Here is a 10,442-nt window from a genome sequence, read left to right as displayed (position 1 = left end):
CTGAGCCATACCCCACTGTTCCGGTGACAGTCCACTGACATGGGGATCAAATGCACCTGCATCTCCGCTGACCCCAAAGCCTGGAAATAACTCCACTGACTTCAGCCAGCACTGATTTATACCAAATGACTATCTGATTACATACTGAGGAATATAAATAGTTATGTTAATTAATATTTCTATTCTATCAGTATCTGAGCATTTATGTTTGATAACAATATACTATATATTTCTTATCTATTGATATATAATTTTAATATATTATAGTATCACAGCCAAAAAGAGCTGTAGAAATATTAGAATAGTACTTGTAACTCAGAGACAAACATCTTTAACCCAAACATCACAAATAAATGCAAAATTTTTAATAAATTGATCGCAAGCATTCCTTCCCAAAGTTAGAATATGTTTTGAAGTCTACTCAATACCTTTAAATAACATTTATATAATCTAAGAGAGGAAATTCTCATACACTGAATGACGCAGATATAATTTTGTTCCAGGCAAAGGCAGGAAATCCAATGGTAAGCCTGAAATTCTACGCTTAGCCATTTCTGTTGTGTCTCAACAGTAACGTGTCTTGTACAAGTAACAGCTACCTAGATACAGCCCTGTATGAGACGCTTCTGTGCCTGATCTGCAGAGGTTTTGAGTCTCTTTTAAGACTGAAATGAATGGGAGACTGCAATGACATTGACTGGCGTTCAGTGCCTTGCATCTTTTTAGCATCTGGGCCTTGGTTCTTCACTTCAGGCTGTCCTGAGCATGGACCTTTGGTCACTTGCTGGCACAGGATGATGGCTATTGCAAAAGGTCTATCCTTGCTCTGTTGTGCAAAGGCAACCAAAGCAATACCCTTCTTCCAGGCCTGTAATAACGTACAAGCTCTATTTTAATTGTTCCCACCGGCCGGCAGGCAGGATTAGTTGCCAGGGCAAGTGCTGGCATCACCACAGACAACTGCCCTGCAGGTCTCACCAGCCAGGGAGCTGGACCTTCCAAAGCCAGCATTGCCATCTGCAAATTTAACCGCAGGCACCAAACAAACCACTGGCACAGAGGAATATGCTGGCAATAACAGCAAAGAGAAGCTGGGCGGCTGTCCCTTTAGGAGAGAGGCCCTAGTGTCATTCCATGTGAAGTATTTTCCTTGCCCACACAAATACACTAATGACATTACCACCAGGTATTAGCAGTGCCTTAAAAAGGTTGGGAAGAGACTAGGGATAGGAAAGCCCAGGCTGGTGTCTTTCTCCGGAGACCACACACGTGCTGTATTTATGAACCAAAGAAACAAAAACTAAGTTGTCTCTCTTTTATAAAAAAAATAATACCTGAATAACAGAACTGTGTGGTCTGGCAGTGCCTCCCTATCCTTTGCTTAAGTTACTGGAGAAACAAACACAACCTTCTATAATTTTTATAATTTTGCTCACATTTCTTTCTTGTTCAAGCTTTTGAGAGAAATCCTTGGAGTAAGCCTTCAAAAGCAGCACTGCCTTGTGACTAGTGATTGCAATAGTCCAGGTTCAAGTAGGATGGGTAAAGGACAGTACATGGTTTCAGTGCTTCACAGGTGGCCCTTGGCTTCCCAAGAAGTTAGGTTAGCTTCACGTCGTTCATCCTGCCCTGGCAAAGTGCTGAAATAGATGACCCCTTGCAGTCACTTCCTAACTTGCTGGGAGCCTAAGAAACCCTTTTGAATACAACTTGTGTGTTTCTGCAGGCCAGACAGCCTGAAAGAATTCTTCTGAAAGTGATTTGAATTCCTCCAAGTGTCTTTCACCTCCCCAGGGCATTAACTTGCAGTGTGATTCTGGGTGCTTGATTGCTGTAGTTAACTAACTTCCTTCTGGCAATCTTTAACAGGAAATATCATATGGTTTTAAAAGGTCAGCAGGCAGAGCGTTCGGGTATTCACAAGCCTTTATTGAAGTTTGTGGTACAAATCAGCCCTAAGCAGGGCAATGAAAAATTGGCTTTTCTACCTCATTCCTGCAGCCGTGACTTTTCAGCAGTTCGGGTGCATCTGAAGCTGAGGAAAGAAAGGTTCCCGACTTTACGATGGTTTTGGTGCTGGTTCTCTGTGGGTCAGCCTCTAGGGTATCGACTTTGGCTTTTCATCTGGGGAAAACAGGTGTCCATACCTGCTCTTTTCATTTTAAATCTTACATCAGTGTCCTCAGGTGAGGCCTTTAGGCTAGACAGTCGCTTCCTTGAAAATCTCCCAGTATGAAGGGAGAAACTGGGAGGTGAGTGACACATTCAGCATCACTCAGGTGGTGAGTGACAATTGCAGGTTTTTGTCTTCACTCAATTACGTATCGATCTCTACGCCATCACTTAACTAGTCCCATTCAGAAGATGTTAAGAAAACAGTCTGCCTGCCTGCCCAGCCTTTTGGCATCACCACGTCTGACTAGTGGCAAGCCCGGTAATACTGGGCGCCTGCCAGCAGAGCACTAGCAATCCCCAGCTGGCAGCCTTATTAATGTTTCTTTAAACAGCTTATGCTTTGTTGTTGCATGTGCTTTTCTTCTCAGTTTGTTTCAGCAGACAGGGTGCATCCTTGCAAATAAGGTGGGTGATCTATCCAGCTTCACCCTGGGGAAGAAAGCCAAACTTAAGGTCACCTCAGAGTGCCTGCTATACCTCCTGCCAAGCTGTCTTTTCTCCATGTACAGGGAATACTAAAGCAACTTCCCCAGCTTCCAGCGCAGCATTGGGTACTGGCAGGATTCATCCATAGGGTCTGTCAGAGCTCCAGAGGGACAATCGTTACTATATACATTTTTTTTAATCGGCCTTGGTCAGATTTTGCAAGGGTGGTTTTAATTAGCTCTGCTCAGCTATTAAGCACCTGTCCAAAGCCTGTCTGGCTGTGGAAAAGTGAGTTAAATAATTTGGGAAGGTCCGTGCAGTGCCAGCCAACTCACTGCTCATGAAATGAGCTGCTTAGGCCAGCACTGGCACTTCTATAAAGGAAAGCTGGTCCCTTTGAGATCCAGGTCTATCTGCTTTTATCGTTCTGCAGGCTCTTGGGTCTAACTCCCTGGCATTTACTTACAGCTGTTTGATACTTCCCCAAACAAATGATTCGAGCTCAAGAGAAGGGCAGTTCTTTTCTCAGACCATTCGCAGACAAATGAATGCAGCTATGCAGGAAGACGGCAATGTGTTTAGAGCTTGGGGTTTGGAGAAGCTCCCCCAAATCTGGAGACTTTTCTGACCTGAGCTGTATGTGTCTGCAAAAATAAACCAGAAAGCTTGCGAAAGCTAGAAGGCTTCCTGCAACATATCCGGTACTTGTCCTTTCATTCCATCTGTAAAATACCTTAGGAAGAACATTTCCAGAGCTCAGGCCTCCAGTGTGAAGGTCTTAAGAAAAATTAGAACAAAAAACTGTGCTTTAAAGTACCTCACTTCAGAGAGGTTCTAAAAATGTCCAAAGATAAAAGATGAATAGAGGAAAGAAAAATCTCTGCAATTCATTGTTACTCCCAGAAAGAGTCCCAGTGAGGCTCATCTTATTCCTTCTTGCTCCATTTTAAATCTTTCATGTCTGGTTGGCTTCTGACACTCAGTTAAGCTGAGAATAACTCTTCTGAATTTATCAAGTTGAAGTTAGTATAAACAAAGTGAAATTAAATCTATCATGTGCAAATCCCAGTCCAGTGCAAAGCTAAGATATACTCCAAAAGACCTCTGTCACGCAGGTATGTGCAAATTAGTAAAGTGAATCCACACAAAAATATGTGTGCAAATTCAGACCAATGGTATCTGTGTGTGCAACACAGAGCTGGAAATTTTGTCTGGGATGTCAGATACCACTTGGGGTGACATAAGAAGAAGACAGAAAGAGAGTTGATTCCTTGGAGACTCCCTGGGGCCAGCCGCAATTCCCAGTGAAATAAGATTTAGAGTGCCCAGGGATACTGTCGTGTTTGGCCCATGGCTCGTGATTCCAAGAGTGCTGAAGTCAAACTGCCAGAAATCTGATAGTCTGGAATGTGCACTAAAATAAATATTTCCTCATAGGTATTTCTTTTGTCTGGGGGATACTGGTCAGGTTGACAGGCCTACAAACCAGCTCCCTGCTTTGGGTTTATCCAGGTTCTGACTGCCAGTCTTCTACAACGGATTTTGTGGCTTGTCTGCTGAAGTCTTGGTCTCTCATTCCTTGCCTAGTGAGAAAGGATGAGTGATGGAACTTGTGCTGGTCATGGCACATTGTAGCCCGTTGTCTCCAATGGACAGGACCACTGTAGAATCACAGAATGATGTAGGCTGGAAGGAACTCCAGAGTCTGTTGGTCCAGCCTGCACACAAAGCAGGGCCAGCTTCTCCTATACAGAACTCAGGTCAACATGAGCTTGATTTTCTACGCTGTGTACTCTTTTTGCTCAGCTAAGTAGCTTTTCACCTTTTTGTTTTGAAAGCAATTTCTTACAGCTCGTAGTTCCTTTTTGGTGGGAAGAATACAGCACTTTACCGTGACAGCCACATACGCAGCAGAGACACAACTGTGGGCTGCAGTGTTTACGACCATTACTGTACAATTCTTTGATATGTGTTTTTGTTCTGATACTGTGAGTTAACTTACGTAAAACTGATGGTTTAATCTTTGGCCCATGGTTGTGGTAATCAGTACCATCCCTAACTGACCTTTAAGGTTAATTTCAGCTCCTATCTCTTTTTGTGTTACCAAATGACCACATAAGACTTTTCTGCTTTTGTTCTGCTAGAAGCTGTAACCACTTTCAAGACATTCCTGATTACTATATGCTGGATATATGTACAGCCTTCCGCTTCAGAAACAGGCTGTCACTTGAGCTAAGGGACCGTCCAATTTAGCTAGCAGCATTTTAGGGCTTATGGATCCTGATGGGCAGTTCTGATGCTTCACAGCCTATGCAGTGACATATGCATAGTTAACTTAGTGTTCAGTCTGAGTTCCTCTACTGACATTTCCACCACTAAATGAAATGCACGTTCTGTATTTATGGCCTTGATTGGGATGTCTTCAAGGAAAATGATTTGTTGGGATATGAGGTTTTTAGATCTGTGAGAAGAGGGCCAGTCACTAGCTCTGCAATGTTTTTGGAAAGGATCCACTTGGCCTTGTCGTCCAAGTTGTGGAATGAGTGTGTCACAGCTTTCATTTTTCAGAAATATTTCATGACTGGCAAAGGAGACTGGTCAGCGGATCTTGCTAAACAAACCTGTTATGAAATCCACACGGATCTTGCAAGCTTGGACAATGAAAAGGGAGCTCTCTGCACTAAGATGCCCTTTCAGTTGCACTGAAAAATTGAACTGGGAGGAGGAATAGAAGGCCTGGAAAGAAATGTAATGGGGGAAATGGGCAAATGCAGTGATGGACTGTAGTAGGAACTGTATTGTGTGTATAATCTATGGCCTCCATACACGGTCCATGGCTTTCATACGTGGTCCATGGCTGTGCTCTGTGCTGGCTAGCTCTGCTGCGATTATTGCTTGATAAGGTTAGGAGGAATCTATCTCAGATCCGTCTGCATGGGCTACCTTCTACCTTCCAACAGCAGGGCTGCCATACCCCATCCGGGCAAGATCTTTCCGTTAGTGTTTTTTTCAGAGGTTTTTTTTGTGCTGTTTTTTAGCTCCTTGTAATCAATGTTCTGAACTCTGCGATATTCATGAATCTCAGCAAGTGCTTACTTCTGAAGAACACAAACTCCAGAAATATGTTGGTTTATAAAATAAAGTGGCTGGCTACGCTTGGAAGCCTTTGATTTGTTTTATAGTCAAAGATCCAAAGTATAGAAAAATGTCTTGCATTCATAGAGCTCCTTTCATAGCAAAAAAATGCCTAATGCTAGGAGGTATATCCCTTTGCAGTGTAGTAGCTGAAAACCCCGGCCACAGCTGAGACTCAGCCCTGTGTGTGAGCACAGCGAGTCTTCTCAGTGCTTAGGTCCAAGTACACATCCAGGTGCTTTATTGGCTCCGGGCTCATCATCCTGCAGGACGGAGCCTTAAAGGAAGCTAGAGAAGGGTTGATTGTCTGGGAATTTCAGTGGTATGTGCATAATTAATGCAAACAAAGGGAAAAACTTTATTCTCTCTTGTTAGAAGCTCTGAAACAACACTAGGTATTGTTTGTGTCTGTAGCAGAACCCAGTGGATCTGTGTTGATGGCTGTCTCTGTCACATGGGACAGAGGGTTATAGTTTTTTCTTGGTAATACTATGCTGGAGGTGTGAACTGCCACAAAGTAGGCCACTGATTTTGAAAATAAATTTAAAAAAAAAAAAGTTTTTTGTCTTTGTCCAGCTCTTGGCCTAAATATTGAGCTGACAGCGGGGTCCTTTTTTTCGCCCAAGCAGAACAGAGCATTCCTGCCTGGAGTGCTGCAGTGTTTGTTCTAAACAGGGGAGTTCACGCACCACAGCCTCATCCTTCACTTCCTGAGGGCATTTTTGTACTATTGCTCGCGTTAGCCAAAAGCGAGGAGGGAGCAGGTGTGACTTTTACCGCACAGTGGCAGCCACAGATTTATCATGTGCTGGGTTTCTTTCTTAAACAAACAAGAAAAGCCTCAGGCAGCCTGTGGTCATGATGAACACATGTGACCTGTGGCAGGGGCTATTCTTCCTTTGCAAGCTGATGTATTAGTAATATGGCTTTTAAAGCCATGGTTGTCTTTTCTATAGAAATGGTTTCATATCATGGAGGAGAAAGATGCAGAAGATGAACTGGTCCCAGTCATTAAGAAGGGGATAAAGATTTGGGCTGTTATTTTCCCAGCTCTAATATTAACCAGAGACGAGCTCCATTTCTTCTTGGTGCTTTGTATAGCTGTACCAGACTTCTCACTGTCCCTGAGACCTGTACAGACTCCCTTCCTCCCGAGATTTCCGTGAGGTCTTAGTACAAGCTGATGTCTTGAAAAGAGCAGAGAAGGTCTTCATCAGATTTTGAGGTGCTTGCAGCTAAATCCCAGACAAACAGATAATTTCTTCTTGATAAACACTAATGGGTTGCTTTTATTTGGTGGGGTTTTTTCCAGTCATGAAAGAAAAATGAGTGATGCATGCTATTCCTAGCTCACAGTCCCATCTATAAAAGTGTCTTCAGGGAAGCAACTGAGCCTTTGTGAATGATACCTGGATCTAATTTATACCGGACTAAGAAAGGCTAATCATGAGGAAAGAAAAGATGTGTCTGTAGCAGTTCTTTATAAATTGTATAGCTCTATTAGTGACAGTCCTTTACTAGCCTACAGGTGCTCTCAGCTTTGCAAACAGAACAGATGGAATATGACCAAATTTTGAAAAAACTTGTGGTTTTATACAACTTTTCTTTGGCAGACCTTTTGCAGAAAGCAAATAGTTGATATTGATGTTAGATTGTTACCACTCTTTGAAACAAGCAGGTTAGCAAGCAACTCTTCTTAAGTTTTGAGATGTGAATGCAACCAACTTCAGTCAGTCCATCATCTGAACTGTGTGAAGTATTTGAATCTTCAATGGAATAGCAGATAACTCCTCCCCCTGGTTCCAGATCTGGTTTGCATTAAGAGCCAGAAAATCTTGAACCTCTGAAGCTCATTAGACATTCCCATGTTAAATTGTGAGGAAAAGAAAATCTGATGAATATAACCTTTCTGCACTTTGTGAGCATCAGCTTTTATTCTGAGACCAAGAAAAAAACCTGTGACACAGAGAATAAATTGGGAGAAAGGAGTGTTCAGTGAACTTTTTGAAACGGCTAAAAAAAAAATTCTAGAAGACTTTTTTAGAAAACATTACACATACACTGATATGTGTCTGCGTTCATCCCTTTTTTGGTAGAAAACAGCTTTGTGGGGTGTGACCATATTTCCTAATATTTAGAATCACAGAAACATAGAATCATTTATGTTGGAAAAGACCTTTAAGATCATCAAGTTCAACCATTAACCTAACCCTGCTAAGTCCACTGCTAAACCATGTCCCTAAGCGCCTCATCCACATGTCTTTTAAATACCTCCAGGGATGGTGACTCAACCAGCTCCCTGGGCAGCCCGTTCCAGTGTCTGAGAACCCTTTCAGTGAAGAAGTTTTTCCTAATATCCAATCTAAACCTCCCCTGGAAGAACTTGAGGCCATTTCCTCTTGTCCTATCACTTGTCACTTGGGAGAAGAGACCGACACCCCCCTCCCCACAACCCCCTTTCAGGCAGTTGTAGAGAGCGATGAGGTCTCCCCTCAGCCCCCTCTTCTCCAGACTGAACACCCCCAGCTCCCTCAGCCGCTCCTCATCAGACTTGTGCTCCAGACCCCTCACCAGCTCCGTCGCCCTTCTCTGGACACGCTCCAGCACCTCAATGTCCTTCTTGTAGTGAGGGGTCCAAAACTGAACACTTGCATCTGTGGATTTACTGAATGGCAGGCACTGAGAAATGACAACATTTATTATTAACACTGGCTGCTGTAGTGTATGCAGCTCTGAGTAGTAGTCAGTGGCAGCTAACTGACTGTGGAGCTCCACTTTCCATCGTGCAATGGCATCCAGCCTTCAGTACTGTGGAGTTCAGGTCCAAAACTGAGGCCTCCAGGCACTGCTGCTTCTCGACATGCAAATGGTGTTTGGAACTTGGAGTCCTCTCTCTGATAACAGGAGGCTTGTCATCACTGTTGGGAAGTGTAATTGTGGAGGTTGGTACAGTCTGATGATACCTCAAAGAAAGCAGAAGCAGATACCTTTATTCCATCTAGAAGTGGTGCTCGTGTTTGCTGTTCTGCTGCTTTGTGCAAGTCAGTGATGTTATTGAAAGGAGCCTAAAATAGAGTGCAGAAAGGTCCATCAGAGAGCGGAGGCATTTCAGGGCCTGCCTCTTGGCAACCTGAGAACAAAGAGGAATGAAAAAGTGCCCGTTTACTGAGGGCTTCTATTTCATTTCGGAAGTGAATTTAGAGTTGGGACCGGTGGTGCAGACATTGGTGACGGTCGGAGAAGTATAAACACATTCTCTGAGGATATATCTCAGATTGACAACATAAGAGCAGACAAACCTCCTGCACCACAGGCTGGCTGATCTTGAAGGCGGGGATGCAGCACCAACCACAGCAGTAAAGCAGAGTGTAGACATGAAATCATCCTTCCATCTTGGTAGAAGCTTGCTGGAGGAGGCACTGTGCTTGGGGGCTTAGAGTTCCAGTCCAGGAGCATATCAGACACGGCTTCTATCCTTCCTCTGTCAAGTGGTCAAGTCACATAATTTCCCTGTACCTGGTTTTCTGAATTCCGAGATATGAATAACCCTCACTTCATGATGTGTTTTGAGAAAAAGCATCCTGGGAAAAGAGGAACCATAGAAGTATCTGCAGTTCTTATGAAGTCAAGATGAAGTATATAGCTAATCAACTGCTAGAGGGATAACTCTTCCTACCATTCTTCTGGTAGTAATTTCCAGCTTTCATGAGCTCAATCCAGTTTGGATTTAAGGCTAACGCAGCTGAGGCTGGAGTCAAACCAGGTCAGAGCCAAAGCTACAAGCCAGCAAATACTGCTTGGGAGCTTGTGTGCTGAAGTGAGCTTGTGCCTTTGCCCATGAGTTTGCATGCTGCCTGTGTGGTTCTGTGGTGGCCTGAGTTATGACTTCAGAAAGGACAGAGAATAAGTAGCTGAGAATGAATAGTGTTATTTTTCCACAGCTCATTAAGTCTCTAATAAGTGACTTGCTGTGTTGCTTTTGGGAGGATGTTTTGTGGTTGCTGAGGAGAAGATGGCTAATGTGTTTATTTGTATGTTGCAGTTTGGAAAATTGCTTAAGTTTTATTTCTTTCTGTTTCAGTCGGGGCCTCAGTTGGAGCTGACTCTGTAGAGCTTGCCAAAGCTGGTGAAAGGGAAGGCAGGCAGCAGGGGGGAAAGGGCTTTCCCCTCTCTGTTATCATGGATACAATCCCTACCTCACCTTGCACAGTATTCTTTATGCGTCACACTCCAGAGGCCTCATCCTTGTCTTGTGACAGGGGAGATATGAGGGAAACAGCCTGGCTGGGTTGAAGCCAGCTTGCCTTATGTGTGTTTTCTGGCTGAACCGTTTGACTCCCTTTCTGATAGGAGTGCTACCGACACGCCACTGAGAGGGGAATCCTGTCATGGGGCAGTCACTGCACATATGAGTGGGGCAAACCCTGCTTTCCTCACAGATTTACAAAACTGCTGTTGAGATCCAGAATGTGGCACTTGTGATTTGGGTCTGATAGTGTTAAGTCTGCCCTCAGGGAAGGAAATAGTCTAGAAGGCCCTTGAAGTACTGCTCAGCCTTGTCTTCCTGCCGCTGATAAAGGTCTATGCACAGCAAACCTAGAGCAACGCTGCATCCATAGAAGCAGTCTACATTGATCTCTGTGCAAACACAGGAGAACAGCTACCCAACTGACTGCATCTACGTGGATGGGGAGTTGTAGTGAAAG

This window comes from Gavia stellata, chromosome 27 (genome assembly GCF_030936135.1).
Source record: "Gavia stellata isolate bGavSte3 chromosome 27, bGavSte3.hap2, whole genome shotgun sequence".
Taxonomy (NCBI): Eukaryota; Metazoa; Chordata; class Aves; order Gaviiformes; family Gaviidae; genus Gavia; species Gavia stellata.
Note: the sequence above shows the minus strand (reverse complement) of the source record.